Source organism: Heterodontus francisci, chromosome 21, assembly GCF_036365525.1.
Source record: "Heterodontus francisci isolate sHetFra1 chromosome 21, sHetFra1.hap1, whole genome shotgun sequence".
NCBI lineage: Eukaryota > Metazoa > Chordata > Chondrichthyes > Heterodontiformes > Heterodontidae > Heterodontus > Heterodontus francisci.
In genome coordinates, this window is record NC_090391.1 from 22,747,709 (window position 1) to 22,771,265 (window position 23,557).

Genomic DNA, 23,557 nt, shown 5'->3' on the forward strand with positions numbered 1-23,557 from the left:
CTTTTGAAAATAGATATTAAATGTGCTATCACCAACCTGTCAGATAGTGCATTCCAGACCAGAACAACTTGTGCTGGATTATTTCCCCTGATTATCTCCTTGCATCACTCTCCCATTTTTATTTACCTTCATTCTGTGCTCTCTGGATCCTGACCCCTCTCTGATACTGGAAACAAACTTTCCTCATTTATCCAAGCTGAATGAAAGAATTTTGAATACTGTTTGTTTCTCCAAGGCAGCTGCAGAGTAGCTGGTAGCTCCTGAATTTGGACAGTGATGAACAAGTGACAAAAATCCCTCTGAATCCACCAGTAAAGCAGAGGATAGATACAGTCAAGATGGAAAGTGAAACTAGTGACACTTTATTGCAGCGGCAAAAAGTTTTATTCTATCTCATTCCTTTCCATTGACAGATAGTGTTCTCACCAGACAACTGTGAGCTCCTCCAGACTGAAGGACATATTTGCAGTAATGCATCAAAAACTACGAAATTGAAGATCATTGCCATGAGAGCAAAATTCATCAGCAAGCCTGTTACTACAGATGATGATGTTTTACATAAATAAGGCAAAGAATTAAAATCAATTGCCTCATTCAAACTGCTGGTTAGGCCTCAACTGCAGTATTGTGATCGATCCCGGTCACCACACTTTAGGAAGGATGTCAAGGCCTTGGAGAGCGTGCATAGGAGGTTTACCAGTCTCGAGGGAAGACTGTGTATGTATGTGAGAGAGAAAGGGGGAGAGGTTTCAAAGAATGGCCGACAATTTTGGACGGATAAAAATTGGCTAGGAGTGATTAAAATGTCACTTTAGTGGTAGTGTAATAAATAGGCAAAAGAGACAAATATTCACTTTGAAGCATTTTTGTTTGAATATAAGCTGAAAGAGATAAGACTCTATTCTTCAGAGAAGGATAGATTTAACGGTGAGCTGATGCACGCTTAAAAAAGTATGAAGGAAACAGATTGTGTAACAGTTGGGTTTGTTCCAATGAAATAGATTAGTGTGAACCCTGAAAACAAGTGACACTTCACGCAGCAGTAAAAACTCTTTAGCAGAATGTGGAGGTCTTTATCGCTGAACTTTATTTTAACTGGAGGTGAAATATAGGGACAGGTGGGGATGTGGTAGGAATATGGGATTAGTAAAGGATTAGTATAAATGGGTGGTTGATGGACGGCACAGACTCGGTGGGCCGAAGGGCCTGTTTCAGTGCTGTATCTGTCTAAACTAAGATCTTTAATACAATTTGTGTTAAATGGCCATTTCCCATCTATGTCAACCCTTGTAAAATTAAACAGGTAAATGTTAAAAAGGTTTTTACGATTGATTGCAGGCTAATGCATAATACAGCAGAATCAAATGACACATGCTCCCATTATAAACCTGGAGAAATGACACTCCTTCCTAATTTAAACCAGGAGAAATCACACCCCCTCCCATTTAATACTTGGAGAAATGAGGCAACACTCGCATTTCAAACCTGGAGCCATGACACCGCGCCCCTTTTAAAACTGGAAAAATGACACACCCTCCTATTTTAAACCACGAGAAATGACATCTCCTCTCATTTTAAAACTGGAGAAACGACACCCCCTCCCATTTTAAAACTGGAGAAATTACATCTCCTCCCATTTTAAAATGGAGAAATGACACCAGCTCCCATTTTAAAACTGGAGAAATAACAATCCCTCCCATTTTAAAACTGGAGAAATTACATCTCCTCTCATTTTAAAACTGGAGAAACGACACCCCCTCCCATTTTAAAACTGGAGAAATGACAATCCCTCCCATTTTAAAACTGGAGAAATTACAATCCCTCCCATTTTAAAACTGGAGAAATTACATCTCCCATTTTAAAACTGGAGAAATAACAATCCCTCCCATTTTAAAATGGAGAAATGACACCCCCTCCCATTTTAAAACTGGAGAAATAACAATCCCTCCCATTTTAAAACTGGAGAAATTACATCTCCTCCCATTTTAAAATGGAGAAATGACACCAGCTCCCATTTTAAAACTGGAGAAATAACAATCCCTCCCATTTTAAAACTGGAGAAATTACATCTCCTCTCATTTTAAAACTGGAGAAACGACACCCTCTCCCATTTTAAAACTGGAGAAATGACAATCCCTCCCATTTTAAAACTGGAGAACTTACAATCCCTCCCATTTTAAAACTGGAGAAATTACATCTCCCATTTTAAAACTGGAGAAATAACAATCCCTCCCATTTTAAAATGGAGAAATGACACCAGCTCCCATTTTAAAACTGGAGAAATAACAATCCCTCCCATTTTAAAACTGGAGAAATTACATCTCCTCTCATTTTAAAATGGAGGAATGACACCAGCTCCCATTTTAAAACTGGAGAAATAACAATCCCTCCCATTTTAAAACTGGAGAAATTACATCTCCTCTCATTTTAAAACTGGAGAAACGACACCCCCTCCCATTTTAAAACTGGAGAAATGACAATCCCTCCCATTTTAAAACTGGAGAAATTACAATCCCTCCCATTTTAAAACTGGAGAAATTACATCGCCCATTTTAAAACTGGAGAAATAACAATCCCTCCCATTTTAAAATGGAGAAATGGCACCAGATCCCATTTTAAAACTGGAGAAATAACAATCCCTCCCATTTTAAAACTGGAGAAATTACATCTCCTCTCATTTTAAAACTGGAGAAACGACAGCCCCTCCCATTTTAAAACTGGAGAAATTACATCTCCTCTCATTTTAAAACTGGAGAAACGACACTCCCTCCCATTTTAAAACTGGAGAAATTACAATCCCTCCCATTTTAAAACTGGAGAAATTGCATCTCCCATTTTAAAACTGGAGAAATAACAATCCCTCCCATTTTAAAATGGAGAAATGACACCAGCTCCCATTTTAAAACTGGAGAAATAACAATCCCTCCCAATTTAAAACTGGAGAAATTACATCTCCTCTCATTTTAAAACTGGAGAAACGACACCCCCTCCCATTTTAAAACTGGAGAAATGACAATCCCTCTCATTTTAAAATGGAGAAATGACACCAGCTCCCATTTTAAAACTGGAGAAATAACAATCCCTCCCATTTTAAAACTGGAGAAATTACATCTCCTCCCATTTTAAAACTGGAGGAATGACACTGCACCCCTTTTAAAACTGGAGAAATGACACCCCCTCCTATTTTAAAATTGGAGATATGACAACGCCTCTCATTTTAAAACTGGGAAAATTACAACCCATCCCATTTTTAAAATGGAGAAATAACAACACCACCCATTTTAAAACTGGAGAAATTACATTCCCTCCCATTTTAAAACTGGAGATATGACACCTCCTCCCATTTTTAAACTGGAGAAATGACACCCACTCCCATTTTAAACCAGGAGAAATGACACCACCTCCCATTTTAAACCTGGAGAAATGACACCCACTCCCATTTTAAACCAGGAGAAATGACACCACCTCCCATTTTAAACCAGGAGAAATGACACCACCTCCCATTTTAAAGCTGGAGAAATTACACACCCTCACATTTTAAACCTGGGGCAATGACAACACCTCCCATTATAAACCTGGAGAAATGACACACCCTCACATTTTAAACCTGGGGCAATGACAACACCTCCCATTTTAAACCAGGAGAAATGACACCACCTCCCATTTTAAACCTGGAGAAATGACACACCCTCACATTTTAAACCTGGGGCAATGACAACACCTCCCATTTTAAACCTGGAGAAATGACACACCCTCACATTTTAAACCTGCGGCAATGACAACACCTCCCATTTTAAACCAAGAGAAATGACACCACCTCCCATTTTAAACCAGGAGAAATGACACCACCTCCCATTTTAAACCTGGAGAAATGACACACCCTCACATTTTAAACCTGGGGCAATGACAACACCTCCCATTTTAAACCTGGAGAAATGACACACCCTCACATTTTAAACCTGGGGCAATGACAACACCTCCCATTTTAAACCAGGAGAAATGACACCTCCTCCCATTTTAAACCTGGAGAAATGACACACCCTCACATTTTAAACCTGGGGCAATGACAACACCTCCCATTTTAAACCTGGAGAAATGACACACCCTCACATTTTAAACCTGGGGCAATGACAACACCTCCCATTTTAAACCAGGAGAAATGACACCTCCTCCCATTTTAAAACTGGAGAAATAACAATCCCTCCCAATTTAAAACTGAAGAAATTACATCCCCTCCTATTTTAAAACTGGAGAATTTACACCCCACCATTTTAAAACTGGAGAAATTACATTCCCTCCCATTTTAAAACTGGAGATATGACACCTCCTCCCATTTTTAAACTGGAGAAATGACACCCACTCCCATTTTAAACCAGGAGAAATGACACCACCTCCCATTTTAAACCTGGAGAAATGACACCCACTCCCATTTTAAACCAGGAGAAATGACACCACCTCCCATTTTAAACCAGGAGAAATGACACCACCTCCCATTTTAAAGCTGGAGAAATTACACACCCTCACATTTTAAACCTGGGGCAATGACAACACCTCCCATTATAAACCTGGAGAAATGACACACCCTCACATTTTAAACCTGGGGCAATGACAACACCTCCCATTTTAAACCAGGAGAAATGACACCACCTCCCATTTTAAACCTGGAGAAATGACACACCCTCACATTTTAAACCTGGGGCAATGACAACACCTCCCATTTTAAACCTGGAGAAATGACACACCCTCACATTTTAAACCTGCGGCAATGACAACACCTCCCATTTTAAACCAGGAGAAATGACACCACCTCCCATTTTAAACCAGGAGAAATGACACCACCTCCCATTTTAAACCTGGAGAAATGACACACCCTCACATTTTAAACCTGGGGCAATGACAACACCTCCCATTTTAAACCTGGAGAAATGACACACCCTCACATTTTAAACCTGGGGCAATGACAACACCTCCCATTTTAAACCAGGAGAAATGACACCTCCTCCCATTTTAAACCTGGAGAAATGACACACCCTCACATTTTAAACCTGGGGCAATGACAACACCTCCCATTTTAAACCTGGAGAAATGACACACCCTCACATTTTAAACCTGGGGCAATGACAACACCTCCCATTTTAAACCAGGAGAAATGACACCTCCTCCCATTTTAAAACTGGAGAAATAACAATCCCTCCCAATTTAAAACTGAAGAAATTACATCCCCTCCTATTTTAAAACTGGAGAATTTACACCCCACCATTTTAAAACTGGAGAAATAACATCCCCTCCCATTTTAAAACTGGAGAAATTACATCCCCTCCCATTTTAAAACTGGAGAAATTATACTCCCTCCCATTTTAGAACTGGAGAAAAGACACCCCCTCCAATTTTAAACGTGGGGAAATGACACCACCTCCCATTTTAAACCACGAGAAATGACACCCCGTCCCATTTCAATACTGGGGAAATGACACCCCCATCCCATTTCAAAACTTGAGACGTGATACCCCCTCCCATTTTAAAATTGGAGAAATGACATCCCCTCCCATTTTGAAACTGGAGAAATGACAACACCTCCCAATTCAAAGCAGGTGAAATGACAACCCCTCCCATTCTAAAGTGGGGAAATTACACCACCTCCCATTTTAAAACTGGGGAAATGACAACTCATCCCATTTTAAAACTGGAGAAATGACAACACCTCCCATTTTAAAACTGGAGAAATGACAACTCATTCCATTTTAAAACTGGAGAAATGACAACCCATCCCATTTTAAAACTGGGGGAAGAACAATCACTCCCATTTTAAAACTGGGGGAAATTACAACCCCTACCATTTTAAAACTGGGGGAAATTACAACCCCTACCATTTTAAAACTGGGGAAATGACACCCACTCACATTTGAAAACTTGAGAAATGACAACCCCTCCCATTTTAAAACTGGGGAGATGACACACTCTCCCATTTTAAAACTGGGGAAATGACACCCACTCACATTTGAAAACTTGAGAAATGACAACCCCTCCCATTTTAAAACTGGGGAGATGACACACTCTCCCATTTTAAAACTGGGGAAATGACAACCCCTCCCATTTTAAAACTGGGGAAATGACAACTCATCCCATTTTAAAACTGGGGGAAGCACAATCACTCCCATTTTAAAACTGGGGGAAATTACAACCCCTACCATTTTAAAACTGGGGAAATGACACCCACTCACATTTGAAAACTTGAGAAATGACAACCCCTCCCATTTTAAAACTGGGGAGATGACACACTCTCCCATTTTAAAACTGGGGAAATGACACCCACTCACATTTGAAAACTTGAGAAATGACAACCCCTCCCATTTTAAAACTGGGGAGATGACACACTCTCCCATTTTAAAACTGGGGAAATGACAACCCCTCCCATTTTAAAACTGGGGAAATGACAACTCATCCCATTTTAAAACTGGAGAAATGACAACCCATCCCATTTTAAAACTGGGGGAAGGACAATCACTCCCATTTTAAAACTGGGGGAAATTACAACCCCTACCATTTTAAAACTGGGGAAATGACACCCACTCACATTTGAAAACTTGAGAAATGACAACCCCTCCCATTTTAAAACTGGGGAGATGACACACTCTCCCATTTTAAAACTGGGGAAATGACACCCACTCACATTTGAAAACTTGAGAAATGACAACCCCTACCATTTTAAAACTGGGGAGATGACACACTCTCCCATTTTAAAACTGGGGAAATGACAACTCCTCCCATTTTAAAACTGGCGAAATGACAACACCTCCCATTTTAAAACTGGGGAAATGACAATCCTTCCCATTACTAAACTGGAGAAATGACAACACCTCCCATTTTAAAACTGGGGAGATGACACACTCTCCCATTTTAAAACTGGGGAAATGACAACTCCTCCCATTTTAAAACTGGCGAAATGACAACACCTCCCATTTTAAAACTGGGGAAATGGCAATCCTTCCCATTACTAAACTGGAGAAATGACAACACCTCCCATTTTAAAACTTGGGAAAGACACCCCTTCCCATTTTAAACATGGGGAAATTACACCTACTCCCATTTTAAAACTGGGGAAATGACAGCCAATTCCATTACAAAACTGGGGAAATGGCACACCCTCCCATTTTAAAACTCGAAAAATGACACCCCCTCCCAGTTAAACCTGGGGAAATGACATTTGAGCAGGAGGAGGCCATTCAGCCCTTCGACCCTGCTCTGCCATTCCAGATCATGCCTGATACGAGCACTCAAACACAGAGCTGCAGTTTTCAGTATTTTCCCATTTGATAACAACGCCTGCCAGTTCTCGGAACACAGAGCAACAAACAAACTGCACATCCCGCGCTCCCCAAAACATCCCAACAAGCAGTCTGGAGACAAATTGCGAATTAATTCATTGGATTCAATCTCTGTAAAGCCCCTTCTCATTTCCCCACCGGTACTGCCTCCTCACTCAGTACTTCCAGTAGATCCGGTGCTGACTTTATTCATTTTCTGTATCCATTTCCCAATTCATTATTAATAATTGTTTTTCAAACATTTCACTGTGGCAAAACACTGCCCAGGTCAATGAATCAGTTTTCACTGCTCGATGCAGCAACAAGGCTGGAAATTTCAGCCCAGATCCTGTCAAACTCCTGCTTTGTCTCCAGGTCTGGTCAACAATTTCTCTGCTTCCTTTTCTCTCTCTTCCAATTAACTTGGTAGCGATTGTGATACTGCCCCTAGGAAAGCGCGCTCTCTCCAAATGTATCACTCTCTACCTGGTGGGAAAGGTTATCGCTGGACCTATATTGAATTCGATTGTTATAATTGATTTCGCAGATTCATTCCTGCAAATTACTCCTTTGTGTTCTTTCATTCTCCTTCTGATTTCTGCCGCCATTGTAGTATATGTCTGTCTCACAGTCTCTTTCACCTTTGATCGATTTGCGGCCATTTGTTGTGAGAAGCTGAAAACGCAATCCTGCACCGAGAAAACAGCAGCTGTGATTGCGGGAACAGTGAGTGTGTTGGGCTGTTTACAGTCTGTCCCCTGGTACTTTACACTGGAACAATATTACATTATTGATACTGTTCCCATGCATTGTGTCCATAATCCGAGTTTCTATACTTCCCCCACATGGGGGGCATTTGAATTGTTTGAGTATATTTTAACCCCTTGTGTCCCGTTCCTTCTAATTTTGTTGCTCAATGTTCTGACGGTCAGGCATATTTTATTGGCCAGTAAAGTCCGCAGGGGATTCCGGGGCCACAGCAATGGGGAGAATCACAAGGACCCAGAGATGGAGAATAGGAGAAAATCAATTATCTTACTCTTCAGTATATCCGGCAGTTTGTTTTTACTGTTATGGTTGACACAGGTTGTGTACATCATCTATAGGCAAATTGCAGATATTGAATATTATTCCTCTTCCATTGACACTCACGATTTTGCAGAAAAAGCGTCAAAGATGCTGCTGGTTCTCACTTCCTGCACCAACACGTGGATTTACACTGTAACCCAGAGTAAATTCAGGCAGGAGCTGAAGAAGGTGGCGAATTACCCTTTCAATATCATTGTCAAATTAGTGAAATCATCGAAAGAGCAGAAGGGTTTCAAACACTGGAACGCAATCTCATTTTATTTTCCATTAGCTTCATGCTGCAAAGCACATAAGGTACATTTATACTCACTGTACTGAGCCCTGAAATGACTTTAAATATGATTCTGAGATTATATTGCATTGATAATCTGACCTATTGACGTAGGACCTGCCTTGCAGAAGATTTATGAATTGTTCCTGGAAAATGCGTCTCTGAAAATCGGAGCTGGGCTCAACTAAACCCATCCTGGACCCACAGCAAAATGGACAAAGCTGCAAATCACAGTGATTGTGAGATGGCGAGGGTGCAGTAACTGCAGTGAGACAGGAACACCAGCAGATGGAGATGGTGAAAGAGGGAAGTAGCTGCAGTGAGAGAGGGACACCAGCAGATGGAGATGGTGAAAGAGGGCAATAACTGCAGTGAGAGAGGGACGCCAGCAGATGGAGATGGTGAGAGGGGACATTAACTGCAGTGAGAGGGACACCAGCAGATGGAGATAGTGAAAGGGCGGCAGTAACTGTAGTAAGACAGGGACACCAGCAGATGGAGATGGTGAGAGGGTGGCAGTAACTGTAGTGAGACAGAGACAGAAACAGATGCAGAGGGTGATCGGAGCAGTAACTGCAGTGAGACAGGACACCAGCAGATGGGGTTTGTGAGAGGTGGAAGCAACTGCAGTGAGACAGGGATACTCACAAATGGATATGCTGAGTGGGGGCAGTAACTGCAGTAAGGCAGGGACTCCAGCAGATGGAGAATGTGAGACGGGACAGTAACTGCAGTAAGATAGGGACACCAACAGAGGAAGATGGTGAGAGGATGCAGTCATTGCAGAAGTGAAAAAAGGACACTGGCAGATGCACATGGTGAAATGGGGGAGCACCTGCAGCGTGACATGGACGCCAACAGATGGCGATGGTGAAAGGGGTACAGTAATTTCAGTGAGGCAGGGACAAAAGAAGACGGAGATTGTGAGAGGGGGCAGTAGCTGCAGTGAGACAGGGATACCAGCAGATGCAGATGTTGAGAGGGGGCAGCAACTGCAGTAAGAAAGAGACACCAGCAAATGGAAATGGAGAGAGGGGATATTACATGCAGTGAGACAGGAACACCAACATACGTAGATGGTGAGATTTGGGAGTAACTGCAGTTGGACAGGGACACCAGCAGAGTGAGTAGATGAGAGTTGACAGTAAGTGCAGTGAGATAGGGACACAGGCAGATGGAGCTGGTGAGAGGGTCAGTAACTGTACTGAGACAGGGACACAAAGAGATGGAGATGCTCAGAGGGGCAGTACCGGCAGTGAGGCAGGGACAACAGCTGATGGAGATGGTGAGAGGGGCAGTAACTGTACTGAGACAGGGACACAAAGAGATGGAGATTCTCAGAGTGGCAGTACCTGCAGTCAGATAGGGACACAGGCAGATGGAAGTGGTGTTAGGGGTAGGAGCTGCACTGAGATAGGAACACAAAGAGATGAGATGCTCAGAGGGCCAGTGCCTGCAGTGAGGCAGGGACAGCAGCAGATGGAGATGGTGAGAGGGGCCAGCAAAAGCAGTGAGACAGACAAACCAGCAGATGGAGATGGTGAAATGGGCAGTAACTGCAGTGAGACAGGGACAGCAGCAGATAGATATGGTGAGAGGGGAACATTAACTGCAGATAAAAGGGGACACTAGCAGAGGGTGATGGTGAGGGGAAACAGTAAGTGCAGCGAGGCAGGGAAACCAGCAGATGGGAATGCTGAAAGTGTGGAGTAACTGAAATAAGACAGGGACACCACTAGGTGGTTATGGTGATTGGGGGACAGTAAATGCAGTGCGATAGGGACACCAGCAGATGGAGATGGTGAGAGGGGCATAACCTGCATTGATGCGTGACAAAAGCTCATGGAGGTGGTGAGAGGGGAGTGACTTCAGTGACACAGCGACACCAGCAGGTGGAGATGTTGAGAGGCGACAGTAACTGAAGTGAGACAGGGACAACAGCAGATGGAGATGATGAGAGGGGGCAGTAACTGCAATGAGACAGCGACACCAGCAGATGCATCTCGTGAGAGGGAGATAGTAACTTCAGTTGGACAGGGACATCAGCAGATGGACTTGGTGAGAGCAGACATTACCTGCAGTGAGACACGAACACCAGCAGATGGAGATGATTAGAAACGGACTGTAAATGCTATGACACAGGGACACCAGCAGATGCAGATGGTGAGAGGGTGCTTTAACTGCAGTGAGACATGAACACCAGCAGATGGAGATGGTGAAATGGGGGAGTAATTGCAGAGGGACAGGGAGAACAGCAGATGGAAACGATGAGGGGTGGTCAGTAACTAAAGTGAGACAGGGACACCAGCAGAGTGAGAAGATGATAGGGGAGAGTAAGTGTAATGAGTCAGGGACACCAGAAGATGGAGTTAGTTAAAGGGCAGTTGTAACTGTACTGAGACAGGACACCAGCAGATGTGAATGGTGAGAGTGGCAGTAACTGCAGTGAGACAGGGACACCAGAAGATGGAGATGTTGGGATGAGGATGTAACTGCAGTGAGAAATGGACAGCAGCAGATGAACATGGTGAGAGGGGGTCTGTAACTGCAATGTGGCCATGAGTCAGGTAGATGCAGATGGAGAGATGGGTGGTAACTGCAGTGAGACTGGAACAACAGCAGATCGAGATGGTGAGAGCAGGCAGTAACTTCAATGAGACAGGGACACCATCAGATGGAGATGGTGAGATGGGGAAACACCTGCAGCGTGACGGACACACACACAGTTGCGGATGGTGAGAGTGGCAGCAACTGCAGTGAGACATAGACACCAGCTGTTGGTGATGTTAAGAGCGAACAGTAACTGTAGTGATACAGGGACATCAGGAGATGCAGATGCTGAGGCGGGGATTAACTTTACTAAGAGAGGGAGGCAAGCAGATGAAGATGGTTAAGAGGGTGGTAGTAACTGCACTGACACAGGAACCACAGCAGATGCAGATGGTGAGAGTGGCACTGAATGCCCCGAGACTGGCACACAAAGAGATGGGGATTCTAAGAGGGGCACTACCTGCAGTGAGGCTGGGACCCCAGTGGATGGAGATAGTGAGAGAGTGCTGAAACTGCAGTAAGAAAGGAGCACCAGCAGATGGCGATGGTGAGCGTGGCCAGTAACTGCAGTGAGACAGACAAACCAGCAGATGGAGATGGTAGGACGGGCAGTCACTGAAATGAACCAGGGACACCAGTAGATGGAGATGGTGAGAGTGGGCAGTAATTCCAGTAAGGCAGGGACACCTGCAGATAGAGATGATCAGACGAGGGAGTAACTGAAGTGAGGCAGGGACACCAGCTGATGCAGATGGTGAAACGGGAACAATAACTGCAGTGAGATAGGGACACCAGCAGATGGTGATGGTGAGAAAAGGACAGAAACTGCAAGGAGGACTGGGACACCAGAAGATGGGAAAGGTGAGAAAAGGACAGAAACTGCGTTGAGGCAGGGACACCAGCAGATGCTGATGGTGAGAGGGGGAAGTAGCTGCAGAGAGACAGAAAGAAGCTGCAGAGAGACAGAGATACGAGCAGATGGAGATGGTGAGAGGGAGACAGTAACTGCAGTGAGACAGGGATACCAGCAGATGGAGATTTACTTTATGTCAACTTGAGATGCTTCATAAAAAAGAATTTCAATACAATTTGTGTTAACCGGCTGATTTCAAACTGTGTAAACGCTTTGAACATGAAATTGGTTCCTGTTTGGAAAATTATTTTGAGAAATTAAAGGTAATGCACAAATAAAACAACAGCATCAAATAAAGTTTGAACAATCATTTACAAATAAAACTCTCTAAATAAGTTGTGATGAGTTCTTCATAACTAAAATTATGCCAGCTCTCTCTCTCTCTCCGCCACCCCCTGCCCCCCCTCTCTCTGTCTCTCTCTCTCACTTTACTTTCTGTGGTTGTATCTTCTCTACTATCAGTAAGAGGAATTGAAGTGTTGATCCAAATGTCTTTTGAAAGTTAATATTGAATCTGCTTTCACCAAGCTGCCAGACAGTGATTTTCAGACGAAAACAACTCTCTGCCTATTTGTTTCTTTCCTAATGTTGTCTGAAGTTCAGAGATTGCCAATTACCTAGAATCTGTGCTTTCTGCTTCCTGGCCCCCCTCTGCTATCGGAAGCAATCTCTCCTCATGTCTCCAAACTGAGTCAAAGAATCGCTGGTAGCTCCTCAAATTGGACAAGCGATGAACAAAAATCTTTCTGAATCCCCCAGGAGAACAGAGGAAAGAAACAGTCAGAAAGTGATGGGAAACAAGTGACACTTTGTTGCAGCCACAAAAGCCCTATCAGAATTTGGAGGTATTTATCACTGAACCTTCTGTACACTGGAGGTGAAAAGTGAAAGATCTGTAATACAATTTGTATTAAATTTCTGATCCTGTGTAACATTAAACTGGTAAATGTTAAGAATTATTTGATAGATTACAGGCGAATGCATAAATACAGCAACATTAAATAAAGTGCAAATAATCATTGACAAATATAAATGCTAATATGGGACAGAATTCTTGTGCAAAATGTCACCAGTTCTAAATATTATCTTGGCTGCATCATTATCTTGGCTTAGTTTCAGGGTTTGTCCCACAAGTGGAATTAAAAATACGAATAAAAACTGTCTGTTCCTCAAACTGCAGTCAAACAGGCCTCTCAATCTTAATCTCTTTCCCAGAATTTCAAGGTAACGGCAGTGAGACGTTTTCAGTCAGTTTCTGAACTTTCTGTTAACTGGAGGTGAATAGTGAAAGACATTTAATGCAATTAGTATTATCCAAACCGGCCCCTCCAGGTTTATAATTACAGCAGCTTTTCTGCTCTTTAATGGGGTTTTCGGGGAGGGAGAGTCACACAAACAAACAGATAGATTTCTGCCTTGAATGATCCATTTGGCCCTCTCCCATTCCATTTTTACACCTTGGACTGTCCCATAACGGGGAAGGAGTGTCCAGTTGGATGAAGCTGAGAGCTGGTTGTATGAGGGTTCTATGGGTGGACCAGGTGTTTTGAGTGACAGATTCTGGGGATATATTAGGACAACATCACCCTACATTCTTTCTTTCCATGCGGCTAGTATCTGAAGGTGAGTTTCTGTGTGTCAGTCTCTCTGTCTCTGTGCCCTCGTGAATTGCAAGCTGATTACAACGTGTGTGTGTTTGATAGAGAGATTCCATCCTGAATCCTTCACTCTCTCTGTCCCAGTCCTGACCATTTCACTTAAATCCCACTCCAATGCACTTGGTCCAGGATCTTTTCTCCATGGGTGAGCTGATGGAAGGAAGTTATGAGTCCAACGGTGGTTCGTAGACAGTGTGGGATGGTGAGTATTACATATTTATTGACTCTCTGCCTTCCCCCCTCCTTCTGACTCAATCTCTCCCTTTTTCTATCTCTCAAAATCTCTCCCACAATCTCTCATTCTCTCTCAATCCCTTTCTCAGTCTCTCTCTCTCTCAATCTATCCCCCTCTCAATCTCTCCTCTTCTCTCTCAATCTCTCTCTCTCTCAAACTCTCTGTCTCTCTCTTGCTCTCTCTTGCTCTCTCTTGCTCTCACTCTCAATCTTTGTGTTTCTCTCTGTGTGATTCTCTGTGTGCCTTCTTCTCTCAATGTCTTTCTATCTGTCTCGCTGGTACCTGCAATTTCTATGTGTCTCCGTTTCTTTCCCTTAATTCTTTCCTTCCCCTATTTTCCCTCCACTTCTTTTCTGTCTTTTCTCTTTATTTCTGTCTTTTCTGTCTCTTACTGTCGTTTCTGGCACGTGACACCTTTTTTTTCTATTTCTCTTCTATTTTTTCTATATTTCTCTTCTGTCTTCTCTATTTCTCTTCTGTCTTTTGCCTTCTGTCCTCTATATTTCTTTTCTGTCTTCGCTATTTCTCTTCTGTCTTTTGCCTTCTGTCTTCTATATTTCTCTTCTCTCTTCTCTATTTCTCTCCTATCTGTTCTCAATTTCTTGTTCTCTATTTCTCTGACGCTATTTGTCTCTTTCTCTGACTTCTTCTGCCTCTGCCCCCCGACAAAACTCCCCGCCACTAATTCCACCCCCCCCGCCCGCAAATTGCCGCCCCCTGCAAATTCCCCACCCGCTGCCAAAAATCCCCATCTGAACATGCACCCACCCAATTACCCCACTTTGAACAGACCCCATCGAATTACCCCTTGCAGATTTCCCCTGCAATTATTCGCCCTGCACATTCTCTCCCTACAAATTCGACAACGCCATGAACAGCCCCCATCTATTTACCCCTTGTGAGAAGACTCTTCATCTAATTACCCTCTGTGAACATGTGCCAATGAAATCAACCCCCGCCCGGGAACAGTCCCATAACTATTTACCCACCGTGAACAGATCCCTATCTAATTTCACGCCCCCAAATAAACGGTAACCTCACCCCCCGGGAATGGACCCCCATATCATTACCCCCTATTGAACAGCCCCCATCTGATTAACATCCCCCAGACGTTAACTGAATCCCCTCCTAATTAAAACTGGAGAAGCCCCCGCCCCTCCCATTTGAAACATAGAGAAACCTCCACCTCTCATTTTAAAACTGGAGAAGCCCCACCCTCACTCTGCCTTTCTCCTTACTTCCGACTCAATGTCTCTCTCTCTCTCTCTATCTATCCTTCTCTTTCAATCTCTCTCTCTCTCAATCACTCTCCCTCTCAATTTCTCTTTCTCTGTCTGATTCTCTGTCTATATTTCTCTCTCACTGGCTTTCCGTCTGTCTCTCTGGTGCCTGCAATTTCTATGTGTCTCTGTTTCTTTCCCTCCACATTTTCCCTTCCATTTTTTTCTTCCAATTTTTTTCACTCCACTTTAATTTGTTTTTTCTCTCTCCTGCTGTCTCTTCTGTTTGTTGCTGCCTTGTCTGATTGATGCTGTCTTTTCTCTATTTCTCTTCCACCTTTTCTGTTTCACTTCAGTCTTCTCTGTTTCCATTTTCTCTGTTCCCTTTCTCTGGCTTTTTCTACCCCTCCCATTTTAAACCTGGAGATATGACACCACATCCCATTTTAAACATGAACTAATTTCCTCTGTGAACATCCACAAAATGTCTCCTCACCTCACATATTGTCTTCTCCATTAATATCCCCCGCTATGAAACTACCCCCCATCCAATATCCCCCTCTGTGAGCAGCCACCCATCAAATACACCCCCGTAAAAACTGCCCCATCTAATTATCCCCCAGTGAACTGACCCCATCAAATTTTCCCCATGAAATACCCAATCAAATTAACCCCCACCCCCATACACACACAACCCGTGAATAGACCACATCAAATTTCCTCGCCTGTGAACAGAGCCCATATAACCACCCCCACCACCCCCCCAAGAACAGACCTCATGTAATTACCCCCAGTGACTAAACCTCATCTAATACCCCTCCTGTGAACAGAGTGACCCACATCTAATAACCCCTTGATCAAATTATTCCTTTCCCACCGTCGCACAGGCACCCATCTAATACACCAGTAAATAAAGCTCTCACCACCCCCCTCCAGTCAGCAGACCCACATCTAATTTCCCACTTGTGTGAGCAGCCACCCATCTAATTACACCCCTTGAACATATACCCATCTAATCAGCCGCCCCCCTCCACCCGCCCCTGAAAACAGACGCCATCTAATTACTTCCCATAGAGTAATAGATTCATAGAGTTTTACAGCACAGAAACAGGCCCTCCGGCCCAACAAACCTGCGCCGACCATCACGCACCCGTCCAATCTAATCCCATTTTCCCGCACTTGGCCTTTAGGCTTGTACGCAATGGCGTTTCAAGTGCTCATCTAAATACTTCTTAAATGTTGTGATGGTTCCTGCCTCTACCACCCTTTCAGGCAGTGTGTTCCAGATTCCAACCACCCCTGGGTGTAAACTTGTTTCCTCCACGCCCCTCCAAACCTCCTGCCCCTTACCTTAAATCCATGCCCCATGGTTGTTGACCTCTCCACTAAAGGAAACAGTTTGTTCTTACCTATCCTATCAATGCCCCTCATAATATTTTATACCTCAATCAGGTCCCCCCACCACCCCTCAGCCTTCTCCGCTCCAAGAAAAACAACCCCAGCCGATACAATCTCTCTTCATAGCTGAAATGCTCCGGCCCAGGCAACATACTGGTGAATCTCCTCTGCACCCTCTCCAGTGCAATCACATCCTTCCTAAAGTGTGGTGACCAGAACTGTACAATGTATTCCAGCTGTGGCCTAACCAGCGTTTTATACAGTTCCATCATAACCTCCGTGCCCTTATTTTCTATGCCTCAGCTAACAAAGGCAAGTAATCCCGTATGTCTTCCTAACCAACTTATCTACCTGTGCTGCTGCCTTAAGTGATGTATGGACAAGCACCCCAAGGTCCCTCTGACCCTCTGTACTCCCTCGGGTCCTGCCATCCATCATATATTCCATTGCCATTTTAGACCTCCCAAACTGCATCACCTCACACTTCTCAGGATCGAACTCCATTTGCCACAGCTCCGCCCATCTTACCAGGCCATCTATATCATCCTGTATTCTAAGGATTTCCTCCTCACTATTTATGGCACCACTCATGTTCGTGTCATCCGTGAACGTACTGATCATACCTCCTATATTCACGTCTGAATCACTAATGTACACTGCAAACAGTAAGGGTAACAGCACCGATCCCTGCGGTACCCCACTGGTCACAGGCCTCCATTCACATGCACAACCCTCTGCCATCACCCTCTGTCTTCTTCCACTAAGATAATTTTGAATCCAATTTGCCAAATTACCCTAGATCCCACGGGCTCTAACTTTCTTAACCAATCTCCCGTGCAGGAACTTATCAAAAGCTGTACTGACGTTCATGTAGACTACATAGATGCGGTGGGCCTAAGGGCCTGTTTCTATGTTGTACGACTCTATGACACTATGACATCAACTGCTTTACCCTCATCTACACCTCTAGTCACCTCTTCAAAAAATGCAATCCAACTTATTAGACACGATCTCCCCGTGACAAAGCTATGCTGACTATCACTGATCAATCCCTACCTCTCCAAGTGGAGATTAATCCTGTCTGTCAGAATTTTTTTCCAATAATTCCCCTACCACTGATGTTAGCCTCACAGGCCTGTAATTATCTGGTTTATCCGTGCTGCCCCTCTTGAATAATTGTACCATATTCGCTGTCCTCCAATTCTCTGGCACCTCTCCTCTGGCCAGAGAGGATCTGAAAATTTGTGTCTCAGCCACCGCTATCTCCTCCTTTGCATCACATAGCAGCCTGATATACATCTCATCTGGGCCTGGGGATTTATCCACCTTTAAGCCCACGAATACAGCTATTATTTCCGCCTTCTCAATGCTAATTTGATCAAGTACATCACAAACCCCTTCCCTGCTCACGACACCTACATCGTCCCTCACCATAGTGAACACAAATGAAAAGCAATCGTTCAAAACCTCACCTATGTATTCTGGCCCCACACACAGATTACCTCTTAGATCCCTAATGGGCCCTACATTTTCCCGGGTTATCCTCTTTCCCCGAACATACTTATAAAATACCTTGGCATTTCCCTTTATCTTGTCTGCCAGTGATTTTGCATGCCCCCTCGTTGCTCACCTAATTCATTTTTAAGTACTCCCCTACACTTTCTATACTCCTCTAGCGCCTCTGCAGTTTTCAGCGCTGTAAATCTGCCATACACCTCCTTTTGTTTCCTTATCCAATACTCTATATCCCTTGTTCTTCGAATATGTAACAAATAAAGTGGATAATGGGGATCCTGTAGATCTAGTATATCTGGATTTCCATGAGGCATTTAATAAGGTGCCGCCCTAAAGGTTAATACACAAATCACATGGGGCTAGGGACAATTTATTAGCTTGGATGCAGGATTAGCTAACCAACAGAAAACAGAGTCAGAATTAATTGATCCTTTTCGGGTTGGCAAGATGTAACTAGTGGGTTGCCACAGGGTTCGGTCCATGGGCCCCAACTGTTAAAAATCTATATGAATGACTTAGATGTAGGGATAGAAGGTACTATAGCGAATTTTTCAGATGACAGTAAAATAGGTGGGATAGCAAGTTGCAATAAAGAAATAAGAAATTTACAAATGGATATGGATAGGTTTGGTGAATGGATCAAAAATTGGCAGATGGAATTTAACGTGGATAGGTGTGAGTTTATCAATTTTGGTTGGAAAAATAGAAAGGAAAATTATTATCTAAATGGAGAGAAATCTCAGAGTGCTTTGGTTCAGAGGGATCTGGGAGTCCTTGTGCATGAATCGCAGAAAGCTAGAATGCAAGTACTGCAGGAAATAAGGAACGCAAATGGAAGTTTAGCATTTATTGTGAAAGGAATAGAGTATAGAAATAGGGAAGTGTTGCTACAACTGTACAAGGCATTGGTGAGACCGCACCTGGAGTATTGTGTACAGTTTTGGTCCACTTACTTGAGCAGGGATTTTATCTTATTTATTTTATTTGATTTAGAGATACAGCACTGAAACAGGCCCTTCGGCCCACCGACTCTGTGCCGACCAACAACCACCCATTTATACTAATCCGACATTAACCCCATATTCCTACCACATCCCCACAATTCCCCTACCACCTACCTACACTAGGGGCAATTTATAATGGCCAATGTACCTATCAACCTGCACGTTTTTGGCAGTGGGAGGAAACCGGAGCACCCAGCGAAAACCCGCGCAGTCACAGGGAGAACTTGCAAACAAAAATGTAGTTGCATTGCAGGTAGTTCAGAGAAGGTTCACTCGATTGATTCCAGAGATGAGAGATATGTCTTATGACGTGAGATTGAGCAGCTTAGGCCTTTACTCACTGAAGTTTAGAGGAATGAGAGGAGATCTAATTGAGGTATATAAGATGATCAAGGGAATTGACAAAGTAGACGAAGAGAGGATGTTTCCACTGATGGGGCAACCTAGAACGAGTGGTCATACTTTTAGGATAAGGGGGAGCAAATTTAAATTAGAGATGAGGAGAAATTACTTCTCTCAAAGGGTGACCGTGATTCTGAGGATCTTAAGATTCAGTGTGTGACTGGAGTCAAATGTAGGTCAGGCCTTTCCCTACAGGACATTGTTGGACCATTTCACTTTAAATGACATTCGAAATCTTTCACCAGTGTTGCGTCTTTTCTCCATAAATGCTTTGACTTATGCTAATTAGTTGTTATTTTCTGTATGACATGCAACACAACCTCCTGTGACAGAGAAACCACCGAAGAAATATCAGGTGAAATCTTTTTTGCCTCAAATCCGTTGGTTCGTGCAGGGGTTCTAACTGGTGGTCTGTGGACATGTAGGGATTCACGGGTTTCCATGGGGACCACCAAAATAGGCTTAAATAACGAAAGCTGCTTGATGTCAGTGATTGGACCCAGAATGATGTTGTGACACTAGTGTCTCCCTCAGAAACTGCACCTACAAAGATCTCACGCTGAGCACAGTTTCGTTCTCTGATTTATTCACTGTAACTCAGTGCATGCAGGCTGCTGTTGTCAATCATAGACTCTCCTTCCAGGAACAGTCAGTGAACTTCCTGCACTGATCTCACTGTATACAGTCTGTAGCTGTCAATCACAGACCCAACTCCTGGGAACTGTCAGTGAATTTCCTGAACTGATCTCCCTATGTACAGTCTGCTGCTGTCAATCATAGACTCGCCTCCCAGGAACTGTCAGTGAAATTCCTGCACTGATCTCCCTGTATACAGTCTGTAGCTGTCAATCACACATTTTTTTTACTGGACATTGCACAGCACTTGTTAAAAAAGACTCAGTTTCCCCATGCAGTTCGCAAAGGGTATAAATGACAGGCTCTGGGAATGTATCTCCTCTGAGTTTAATACAGAGAGATTGTCTGCAGCATGAAGGGACACATACATTCACATTGAAATGCATCGACCAACTGACAGTTTTCAGGAAATATATTACCTGATCCTCGCCACTATTGGTGTTCCTGGTAAGTGACTTTAACCATTGAAGTTGTGCACATCTGTGTGTGAACTGGTCTGTGATTTTGCTCTGGTAGGCAATTGTACATGATGCTCTTGTGCTCATTGTTTCACAAGCATCCGATCAGCTGTACCCTTACGTCAAATATTCTGAGTTATCTGTGTGGTTTTGTTGTATTTCCTCAACTGATAATAAACCGCTGTCTGTAACTGAGAGGCTCTCTGAATTGTCAAGTTTAGTGGAATTTAGTAGAATATTGTGCAATGTTGAATTAGACCTCAGTGAAGGTCAACTAACTGAGTGAACATATGAATGGGAGTAAAATTGTACTGAGTGTGGGTCACTAACCCGAGTGGAACACCTGACCCCTGTTACGATGCATTACTGGAAGCGTCTGGCACTGTGGAATTAAACTGAGTGTGGCTCACAAACCGGAAACCAGCAGCGCGGTTCAATTTTGAAATCATTGTCTCTGGTGACTGTACACTCCACTCCCTGAAGCTACTGCTCTGATTTACAAATGTAATTGATTGCAAAATGGAATATTTTTACAATGTTTATAAAAAGTGTATGCATTGAAATCTATTCATATTGCTCTGTTTCCTGTCATATACATAGGTTAACTTAGCTACTGACAGTTGCACAGCATGACTGCACTGCTGCTGTATTCAGGTCCTCTGTAAAATGAGTATTCTCACCCTGTCTCTAGTTACTGTGAAGACTGTGGATCATGAGTGCTGAATTCTATTATCTGTCGATTACACGACATGAATATTGGAGTGTAGTATTTGAATCATCCACTTCTGTGACTGATTATCTTTTGATGGATCAGCTCTTCTGTATGAGTCCGAATCTTTACACGTATAACCTGTACCAATTCCTGCCCTTAGCGGAGTGAAGTGTGTCCTATGAGTACAGATACCTATAACTGCGGAACATATATATGGGTTTTCACAGTAAAAAATATCAGACCATAGTCAGTGAACAATTGCATGTGGAAACCCTAAATAATGAAATACATAGTGTGGTTTTCTCAGTTCCAGTATCATCCTGGTTAAAAATGATTGCACATTCTCCAGATAATTAATAGCCTGTTTCTAATATGCAAACGAGAACCGTACACAATGCGGTAGATGTTGGATAACCTAGGTTCCATATTAGTTGAATATCAGTTCTTTCCAGTTTTAATTCCATTCCTCTCGCAATGAACTCCAGTGCTTTGTTTGCATTTTGTATGCCCCAGTTAACCATTGTTGTTGCTTTAAGTGATTTGTAAATTTGTACCCCTGAACTGCTGAATATAGTTCCAAGTAAGGATGGTGTGTGGCTTGGAGGGGAACTTGCAGGGTGGTGCTGCTCCCATGTATTTTCTGCCCTTATTCTTCTAGGTGGTAGAGGTTGAGGGTTTGGAAGGTGCTGTCTAAAGAGTCTTAGTGTGTTGCTGCACTGCATCTTGTAGATGGTACACACTGCTGCCACTGCACGTCTATGGTGGAGGGAGTGACTGTCTGTGGATGGGCTGACAATAAAGCGGGCTACTTTGTCCTGGATGGTAACGAGCTTCTTGAGTGTTGCTGGAGCTTCACTCATCCAGAAAAATGGAGAGTATTCTACCGTGCTCCTGACCTGTGTCTTGCAGATGGTGGACAGGCTTTGGGAAGTTGATGAGTTACTTGATGCAGGATTCTAGCCTCTGACCTGCTCTTTTCACCACAGTATTTATATGGCTACTCCAGTTCAGTACTTACCATTGGTCTGTGGAGCGGGTTATAATTGTGCAAAGATTCTGCCAAGGGTTAACCTTCAAAACTAATTCCATCAGAGAATTTCAACCTTAATGAAACATTTAAATCGGCAACCCGCCTCCTGAGGGTGGTACCTGCACGTCCCCTGTCCCAACACCATTATTCCAGGGAAGTCTTGGTTCAGAGTTCGATTGGGTCAGAGTTGAGATTTATAATTTTAACCTCGACCTTCCCCACAATCCACCTGTTTTGCTGCTAAAATCCTATCCTTACTCTCTTGGTCAGGCACGGAGAATGGTTGATCAGTAATTTACTGTCTCTTTTCCCTTCTACTCATACAGTTAATTTACTGGCGACTGTGATCCAGTCCCGAGGAAAGTGCGCCTCTCCACCTGCACCACTCGCTACCTTGTGGCCATGGCAACGGCAGATCTACTGGTCATTATTACTGAGGTCATACTGTTCAGGATCAGTTATTATTATTTTCAAGAATCGTTCCTGAAAATCACCCCTGTGTGCAGTGTCAACAGTGTCCTGTGTTGTGCAGCCATCGACTGTTCTGTCTGGTTCACCGTCACTTTCTCCTTTGATCGATTTGTGGCCATTTGCTGTCCGAAGCTTAAGACTAAATATTGCACCGGGAAGACTGCGGCTGTGGTTCTAGCAACAACCTCCACTAGAACATAGAACATAGAACATAGAACATTACAGCGCGTACAGGCCCTTCGGCCCTCGATGTTGCGCCGACCTGTGAAACCATCTGACCTACACTATTCTATTTTCATCCATATGTCTATCCAATGACCACTGAAATGCCCTTAAAGTTGGCGAGTCCACTACTGTCGCAGGCAGGGCGTTCCACGCCACTACTACTCTCTGAGTAAAGAAAATACCTCTAACATCTGTCCTATATCTATCACCCATCAACTTAAAGCTGTGTCCCCTCGTGTTTGTCATCACCATCCGGGGAAAAAGACTCTCACTATCCAACCTATCTAACCCTCTGATTATCTTATATGTCTCTATTAAGTCACCTCTCCTCCTCCTTCTCTCCAACGAAAACAACCACAAGTCCCTCAGCCTTTCCTCGTAAGACCTTCCCTCCATACCAGGCAACATCCTAGTAAATCTCCTCTGCACCCTTTCCAAAGCTTCCACATCCTTCCTACAATGCGGT